Here is a 9,642-nt window from a genome sequence, read left to right on the forward strand (position 1 = left end):
GTGTGATTCAGTGTGATCAAATTCTCCCACACTTAAACCTTTGCTTGTCCTCAAGCAAAAACTCTTTATAGCTCATGCAAGAAAAACAGTATCAATCAGAGTTAATTCAAGGAAAAAAGGCTTATAAGTTCATTCAAGGAATGTATCGATAGGTACTAACGAATCGAACTAAGGATATTGTAGTGACACTTCCCGCAAAATGCGGTCATAGGCTTTATTCCTATACAAATCAATCCACATCACCCCACCATACCTATGCCTTTTCATCTTCTTCAAGTACTTTTCATTCAGGTGCAATCACATTAAGCCCGTTATCCGTACATACTCATGGTAAGGTGACCGGTTAGTGATTATTATCTTAAGCATGGGGCTCTGGTACATAAGTTGGTGTAACCCTTTTATTTAACCCGATTGTAGTTGTGAGGGATTGGATCGTAATCCACCCTACCAAGTCCAGCACCATATACCTCTGAACCAACCAACAATAGGCATATTATTGTATATATATATATTTTTTTTATTTTCTTCTGCATGTTTCGCAGACGTCTTTATTTTCCCAAGTCTTTTACATCTTGTCATAAACCTCTCTTATAGCCTGAATATTCAAAATACATTATTTTCTTTGCTCACAAATTTTTTGGTAAGGCTAAAGAAATGGGAGAAGTACGAATACACCACACAGATGACTCGTCAAACACATGTTATTTTATTGAAAGAAAAACAAACAACTAAAACACACAAAACATACTGAAAATAAAGGAAAGCGATAAAAATCTTCTCCCACACTTAAACTGAACATTGTCCTCAATGTTTCGATATGAGATAGGGTAGGAGTAACCTGAAAGAGAGAATTATGGCTGATCACCGGTACCGTCACCGCCCTGGTCAGGATGCATGGGTCGATGAATCATACTACGAGTACTAAGATCTTCTTGCAGTTGCCTATAGCGACCTAAGAGAGACCCCTGGTTGGCCTCGATAAGTGCGAAGTGACGCTCAGTAGCATGTCGCTGGCGATGCTGCTCATTAGTGATCGCAAGCAAGGACTCAGTGATAGTCCGGTGTGCTTGCTCACCGCGCTGCTGGGAAGCTACCATAAAGCTCATATTGCCAGTCAATTGTTGGTTTATGGTATTTAGAAGGGCGTCACACCTTTCTTCCCGAGTCAGGTGCTCGCGCCACATCTCCTTAGTGATGTAAAAATCGGAAGCGGTACCTGCAAAATGGTCAGAAGAAGAAGGTGCAGTATGTGCAGGTGATGCAGTGTGTGTAGGAATATCATGAGCAGGGGACTGGTCGCGCCGGTCATACTCATCATTTGTTCCTTGCCCATCGTACATAGGGACATTAGGTGGCAAAGAGCCGGTAAAAGGTGGAGCATCGAGATCATATGTCCAGTTCCTTGCATGTCGCACATCTGTACACTGAGAGCAAGGTAAAACAACACTCGGTATAGCTACACCATAGATCATGAGGTTATAACCGCCTGCTCGCCGCACCTTGCATAATTTCATATCCTTCAAAAATTTCAAGTTAATGGTGCGGTGAGAGAGCGGTTCTAAGGTAGCTAACTCAGCGTTGAGATTAAGCGCTCTAGCAATAGAAGTAATTAATCCACCAAAAGAAATGGTTCCTCATTTTTCAAAATGGCGGACATATGTGCAAGCATAAAAGGAACATGATTGATCCTTTGATTAGTAATACAACCCTGTAAAAATAACAACTCGCAAGCATTTACTTTATTAGAATTTTCCCGACCAAAAATAGTACATGCCAAAAGATATCGAAAAATACGGATGGCCGGGTTATGTATAGTGGAGGCTAAGATTACTTCAAAAGAAGTGATAGCCACATTTGATAATCTATTCCAAAAGTTAAATGCTTCGAGTGCCCATTCAACATCTAAGGGTGTCTCACAAATGACACCCTCTCCGTAAGGCATTCCTAACAAACTTGCTAAGGCATCGGTAGTGTACTCATATTCAACATTAAACATTCGAAAACATACGGCACCAACCGTGCTAGCAGTGCCAGGATGAATAATGTAAATTAGGGAACTTAAAAATTCCCTAGTCAGCCTATCGTAGGTGGGTTCCTTATTAGCAAAAATATCATGTAATCCTAAGTTATCTAGCATATGAAATATAATATGGTACGTCCCTAAAGTATACAAGCAGTCCTCATCGACATACCTGGTAGCGAGAATTTCCCGTGTTTGCAACTTGTGCAAAATTTTGCTCTGACGCTCTCCGGGTTTTCCTCCACGAAGAATGATGTTTTCGAAGTCCATTCCGGCCATTGATGATGAGTGAAGTGAAAAATGGGTTTTTATGGTGAGGAAGTGAAAATGGAATTTTAGTGGGTTTTTGGTGGAGGAAATTTATGGGTGAAGTTTTAGAATGATAATGGTTTTGAGTTAGAATGATAAAGTTGAGATTTTCGTGGACTTCAATGGAGTTGGAATGAGGAAAAAATGGGTTTTTAGAGGTTGAAGAAGGTAAAAATGGTGAAATTAGGGATTTTGTCCCGTTAAATATTCAGACCTCATCGCGCCGCCATGAGGCTTATGGCGTCCGCCATGAGGCTTATGGCGTCCGCCATGGCTTCGGAATTGGTGTTTGGGCCGAGCTGGTTCTTTGCTTCTTGGGCTACAATTTTTTCCTTATTTTGTAAAAATGGGGGTGCACATAGGCTTCCATGGTATGATATTTTTTTATTAAGCTTGATAAATGACAAAATAAAATGGAAATAAAACATAATAATAATGTGTGTGTGTGTGTGTGTGTGTATATATATATATATATATATATATATATATATATATATTATATATATATATATATATATATATATATATATATATATATATATATATATATATATATATATATATATATATATATATATATATATATATATATATATATATATATATATATATATATATATATATATATATATATATATTAATAAGTCACGGGTCAAGAGATGCTAGGAAAGGAAATGCAAGCATAAAATCAATAAGTAAAGCAAGCATAAATAATAAGTCTAATAATGGGAAATAAGTAAAGCAAACGACATCTTTTGGTCGGTGATATCATCAATGTCCAGGGAATAATGGAGTTTCCTCAACTTCGGATCCTCGGAGCTCTGCAATCTGGTGTCTAAGGTCAACAATTTCATTGTTTAGTATATCGGCTTCAGTGGCATGTGTGGCATATGATACTTCGACCTGCAAAGCAACGTCAGCAAGCTCCTGGCGGAGCTGGGATATCTCCATACGAAGCTTAACAAGCTCAGAATGCATGCTTGGACTCTGAAGATTTAGATTATTGGTGAGGACTTTGATTCTGGTAGGTTTTGGATGATGCTCTGCTTCTGGTGGGATTCTCTGCTCATCTACTATCTCGCCTTGGCCTTCTATGGCATAGGCTCAGTTGGCCTGATCATAAACACAAGTTACCTGAGGGTTTGGTAAAGTAAAGTAGTGGATAGTCTCACTCTAGATCAAGAGCCTGTATTGATCCGGGTGGAAAGAAGATCTCCTCATGAGGCCACGGTCCAGACATAAGTCAATATCCATCAAAGTATAGCTGCAGTAAGACGTCAGGTGAAATAGTCTTCTATCAAGTCCTAGGGCGCATGCTATATGGGTTACCGTGCCTCCAACATGTATAGGACTCACAGCGGAGCGAGCATTAAGATAGAGACTCTCGACGAGAAAAGCTCCGCAAGCTACCGGGCATGACTGAGTGGTATAGTACATGAAGAAAATCTCTTCAACACTTACGTATGTATCAGCGTCACTCTTCCCCGGGAAGGTGTGGGCAATAATCATCTAAAAGCAGGGTTATGGATCTTGTTAGAGATTTAGGTGGAAGGGTCAGGGCTACCTCCACATGTAATGTCACTCTAGAACTTCTCAATGTCTCTACTCAGGAAATAGCTCATGGGAAGCTCATATGAGGCATCATAAGTAATCTGAAATCCAAGTAAGTCATCAAAACGCTTGTGGTTGAAGGTGTACTCTGTCCCAAACAACCTGAAATTAATGTAGCCACCATCACTAGCGTGACCAACATAGAGCTTGTAGTTCAGCGAGCTCAAGAACTCCAAAGTGAGGTTCCTGTAAGTCACATGCATCGCATCAGTATACTCATCTCATTGCAGCTAATTACACAAATGCCTAACACTAGGCTCAATGCCTAATGCCTCCATGCAGCTTGAATTAGGATATCTGGTGGGCAACATTGGACGCTGGGAAAGCATGACGTAGCGTTACTCCTTACTGGGTCACGAAAGATCACTGGCATAGTGTCGAAATTCTCCATCCTGAAAAGTTAGGTTAAAAACAGGGGACACCTGAAATCGCAAACATTACAACTGTTAGTCTAAACATAAATATATATATATATATATATATATATATATATATATATATATATATATATATAAAAATCGAAATAGTAAAGATGAAGTAAAGGGAAAAGAAATCATGGGTTGCCTCCCATGCAACACTTGTTTAACGTTGTTAGCTTGACGATTTGAACTTTATATATCAGAGGTAGGAATCAGAGGGTCGATCAGAGTATGGCCAGGGTATTTTGTGGGATGTCACCTCCTTGATATTGCTTCAGTCTTTGTCCATTTACCACAAACGGATTACACGAATTGTTCCGGATTTCAACTGCTTCAGATTTGAGGATTTTGGAAACCTTAAAGGGGCATGTCCATCTCGAACGCAGCTTACCTGGAAAAAGTCGTAATCTGGAATTGAAAAGGAGAACAGAGTTGCCTATATTAAAGTCCTTTTTCACAATCCTTTTGTCATGCTATGCTTTGGTTCTTTCTTTGTATATAATGGCATTCTCATAAGCGTTGTGGCGGAGGTCCTCCAATTTGTGGATGTCGAGGCTTCATTTCTTGCCAGATGCTAGGTAATCCAAATTCAGGGTCTTGATGGCCCAATACGCTTTGTGCTTAAGTTCAAAAGGTAAATGACATGACTTTCCATAGACTAATTGGTATGGTGTAGTTCCAATAGGGGTTTTTGTAAGCAGTTCTACAAGCCCACAATGCTTCTGTTAGCTTTTCATACCAATCTTTTCTGGATATTGAAACAGTTTTTTCCAAGATTTGCTTAATCTCTCTGTTTTTATACTTCCACTTGACCATTAGTCTGGGAATGATATGGTGTTGCTACTCTGTGTTTTACTCCATACTTTCTTAAGAGTTTATCGAATATCCTGGATATAAAATGTGATCCACCATCACTTATGACAAGTTATGGTACTCCAAATCTGGGGAAAATATTATTTTTAAACATCTTGATGACTACTCTTGTGTCGTTAGTGGGTGAGGCTATAACTTCTATCCATTTAGACACATAGTCAGCGGCTACCAAAATAAACTTGTTTCCCATCGAAGATGGAAAAGGTCCCATGAAATCAATACCCCAAACGTCAAATAATTCCACTTCTTGGATGTTCTTCAAAGGCATTTCGTCACGTCTTGAGATGTTTCCAGCGCGCTGGCACCGGTCACATTGGACAATATAAGTATGGACATCACACCATAGTGTTGGCCAATAAAGACCAGCTTGAAGGATCTTAGTGTATATCTTGGATGTGCTTGAATGTCCACCATAGGGTGAAGAGTGACAATGCTCTATGATATTTCTAACTTCTTCTTCCGGGACGCAACGTCGAAAGATGTTATCTGTTCCTCTTTTAAAAAGTAGTGGTTCGTCCCAATAGAAATGTCTTACATCTTTAAAGAACTTCTTCTTTTGTTGATAATTGAGGTCAGGTGGTATGATATCAGCGGCTAGATGATTCCCAAAATCAGCGTACCATGGTACTCTTTTAATCTGTAAAACTGTTCCAAGGTTGTCTCTATCAGGTTCAAGGGGAACAATATTTAACTTAGCTATCAATCGGTCATAGGTGAAAATATCATTTATAGGTAAATGGTCTGGCTTCAAATCCTTTAGTCTATAAAGATGGTCAGCAACTACGTTTTCTGTTCCTTTTTTGTCTCGGATATCTAAGTCGAACTCTTGTAGCAAAAGGATCCATCTGAGTAACCTAGGTTTCGCATCCTTTTTGCTTATAAGGTAACAGATAACTGCATGGTCTGTATAGACTATAATCTTAGATCTGACAAGATAAGACCTAAATTTATCAACTGCAAAAACTACAGCTAGGAGTTCCTTCTCTGTTGTCGTATAATTGAGTTGAGCGACATCTAGGGTTCTACTAGCGTAATATATCACATGTAATTTCTTATTTTTTCTTTGTCCTAAAACAGCTCCTACAGCGAAATCGCTAGCATCACACATTATTTCTAAAGATTGAGTCCAATCCGGAGTTTGTAAAATGGATGCTGAAATTAGCGCTTGTTTTAAATGATTAAAGGCTTCGATACATTTTTCATTGAAAATGAATTCAATGTATTTCATCATAAGGTCGGTCAGGGGTTTTGTTATGTTAGAGAAATCTTTGATAAAGCGTCAGTAAAAACCGGCGTGTCCAAGAAAACTTCGGACTTCTCTAACAGTCTTAGGAGGGTTAAGGTTTTCTATCACTTCTATCTTTGCTTTGTCGACCTCAATGCCTCTTTCAGATATTATATGTCCTAACACTATGCCTTCTTTAACTATAAAGTGGCACTTCACCCAGTTTAATACAAGGTTAACTTCTACGCATCTTTCTAGGATTTTCTCAAGATTAATGAGGCAATTCTCAAAGTCAAACCCACATACCGAGAAATCATCCATGAACACTTCCATAATTTCGTCGAGATAATCTACGAAGATTGACATCATACAACATTGGAAAGTAGTTGGCACATTGCAGAGTCCAAACGACATTCGTCTGTAAGCAAATGTTCCGTAAGGACATGTGAAGGTCGTTTTCTCTTGATCCTCGGGGTGTATGGGTATTTGGAAAAATCCAGAATATCCATCCAGATAATAAAAGTAAGAGTGTCTGGCAAGACTCTCAAGCATTTGATCCATGAATGGAAGAGGGAAATGGTCTTTCCTAGTTGCCTTATTGAGTTTCCTATAGTATATGCACATACGCCATCCGCCTTCTATACGTTTAGCCACATGCTTGCCTTTCTCGTTCTGCACGATTGTGATGCCTCCCTTTTTGGGTACCACATGTACAAGGCTTACCCATTTACTATCGGAGATCTGATAGATTATACCAGCTTCTAGTAGTTTAAGGATTTCCTTCTTTACCACCACACTCATTACATGGTTGATTCTTCTCTGGTGTTCTCTAGAAGGTTTTGAATCCTCCTCTAGCGAGATCCTGTGCATACACACGGATGGGCTTATACCTTTTAAATCAGAGATGTTGTATCCTAAGGCAGGTGGGTATCTCTGTAAAACATTCAAGAGTTGGTTTGTCTCGTCTTGGTTTAAGGTGGCACTAACTATTACTGGGCGGTTCATTTCTTTATCCAAAAACTCATACCTTAGGTTTTTAGGGCAATTCCTTAAGTTCTTGAGCTGGTTTTTGAGAGTTTGGTGAAAGGTCTGGAGTAAGGGCCAAACATTCGTTAGTGTGAGGTTCTGTTTCCTTTAGCTCGTCATCCTTTTCATTCGGGTTTGAAAATGGTTCGATCATAGGTTCTTCTTGATCAAATTCCCTTATGCATTCATCTATGATATCAATCGCGTAACATGCATCTCCTATGATTGGTGCCATCAGGAACTTTGAAAGAATAAAATATATCTTTTCATCTCCTACTTCGAAAGTTATTTTTCCTCTTTTAACATCTATTATAGCTCCGACTGTTGATAAAAATGGTCTACCTAAAAGGATATAGATATCGTCGTCTTCCTTGATATCCATGACCACAAAGTCTGTCGGGATATAAAGTTGACCGATCCTAATGGGGATGTCTTCTAATATGCCTATAGGATACTTAACAGATCTATCGGCTAATTAGAGAGACATCTTAGTTGGTTGTAATTCTCCTAAGTTTAACCTTTTACACACAGCTAAGGGCATTAAACTCACACTAGTGCCTAAGTCTAGGAAAGCTTTATCGATCACATTCTCCCTAGAATGGAAGGTATAGAAAAACTCTCAAGGTCTTTCTCCTTCTTAGCGAGTTTATTCTCGGAAATAAAGTTGCATTCCAAAGGTTTGGGATCGTCAAGCATACGCTTTTTGGTTAAGATGTCTTTGAGAAATTTGGCGTAAGATGGAATTTGGGTGATGGCTTCGGTGAAAGGCATCTCTACATGAAGCTTCTCTATCACTTTTATAAACTTTTGGTATTGGTTATTGATTTTGGTTTGTTTAAGTCTTTGCGGATATGGGATTGGTGGTTTGTACGGGGGTGGTGGTTTGTAAGTTTTATCCTTGGCTTCTCCTTCTTGGTCGGTTTGTTTTTCGGGTTCCATCGGTTCCTCTTCTTGGTTGGTAGGTAATTTTCTTTAGAAGCTTTTGACTCGCTCATTGCTTGGTTACGAGGCCCTTCGTAAGCGGTCCCACTTCGTAAAGCGATAGCGTTAGCTTGCCCTCGAGGGTTGAGTTAAGGTTGTCCAGGGAATTGTCCTCCAGGTGTAGTTTGTGGGGCTTGGTTTTGTGCTACCTGTGAGATTTGGGTTTCAAGCATCTTATTGTGAGTAATTATCTGATCAACCTTAGTCCCTAATTGGATTATCAATTCATTTACGTGAACGTTCTGGTTTAGGAATTCTTTATTTTGCTGAGTCTGGCCTGATATAAAGTTCTCCATGATCTTCTCAAGGTTAGGCTTCTGGGGCACAACTTGCATAGGTTGATTTGGCTTTTGGGCTTGAAAACCTTGTGGTTTTTGAGGTGCATAGTTTTGGATAGGGTTCTGGTTTTTATTGGAAAAATTCGGGTGATTCCTCCATCCAGGATTGTAAGTGTTTGAAATGGGTTACCTTGGGCGTAATTCACTTGGTCGGTGTTCAGGTTGTTCAAAAGGTTACATTCCGCCGATTCGTGTCCCTTAGATCCACAAAGTTCACACTCTGTGTGGACTACCGTTGCGGTGTTAGAGTTTGTAAAATATGTTTGACCTTAAGGGCTAAAGCGTCCATTTTCGCTTGCATCATGTCCATAGAGCTTATCTCATGTATTCCACCTTAGGTCTCCTTTTTCTCGACTGATGCTCATTCAGTTCCCCATTGGTAATGGTTTTGGGCCATATCCTCAATTAGGTCACAAGCTTCAGGGTAAGGTTTGTTCATCAACACGCCACCAGCGGCAGCGTCGATGCTCATCTTTGTGTTATAATGGAGTCCATTGTAGAAGGTATGAACGATCAACCATTGCTCTAGGCCATGGTGTGGGCAGACTCTTAACAATTCCTTGTATCTCTCCCAAGCTTCAAAAAGTGATTCTCCTTGGTTTTGAGTAAATCTAGTTATTTGGTTTCAAAGAACAACAGTTTTACTAAGGGGAAAATATATAGCAAGGAATACTCTCCTAAGGTCTTCCCAGATAGTTATTGAGTTAGCTGGAAGTGAATCTAACCACGAACGTGCTCTATCCCTGAGGGAGAAAGGAAATAATCTTAAATGAATCGCACCAGGTGAAGCACCGTTGGATTTAAAGGTGTCGGCCAGTTGGATAAAGACTTTTAAATGTT

At 39.5% G+C, this 9,642-nt stretch overlaps 1 non-coding gene across 1 annotated transcript; it reads left to right on the forward strand.

The window, feature by feature from the left end:
* Positions 1 to 9,329: 9,329 nt before the first annotated feature.
* On the forward strand, positions 9,330 to 9,436 carry LOC127099055 (small nucleolar RNA R71). Its single transcript, XR_007793672.1, has one exon. It is a non-coding gene; the product is annotated as a small nucleolar RNA R71 (small nucleolar RNA).
* Positions 9,437 to 9,642: the final 206 nt, after the last annotated feature.

Source organism: Lathyrus oleraceus, chromosome 6 (assembly GCF_024323335.1).
Source record: "Lathyrus oleraceus cultivar Zhongwan6 chromosome 6, CAAS_Psat_ZW6_1.0, whole genome shotgun sequence".
NCBI lineage: Eukaryota > Viridiplantae > Streptophyta > Magnoliopsida > Fabales > Fabaceae > Lathyrus > Lathyrus oleraceus.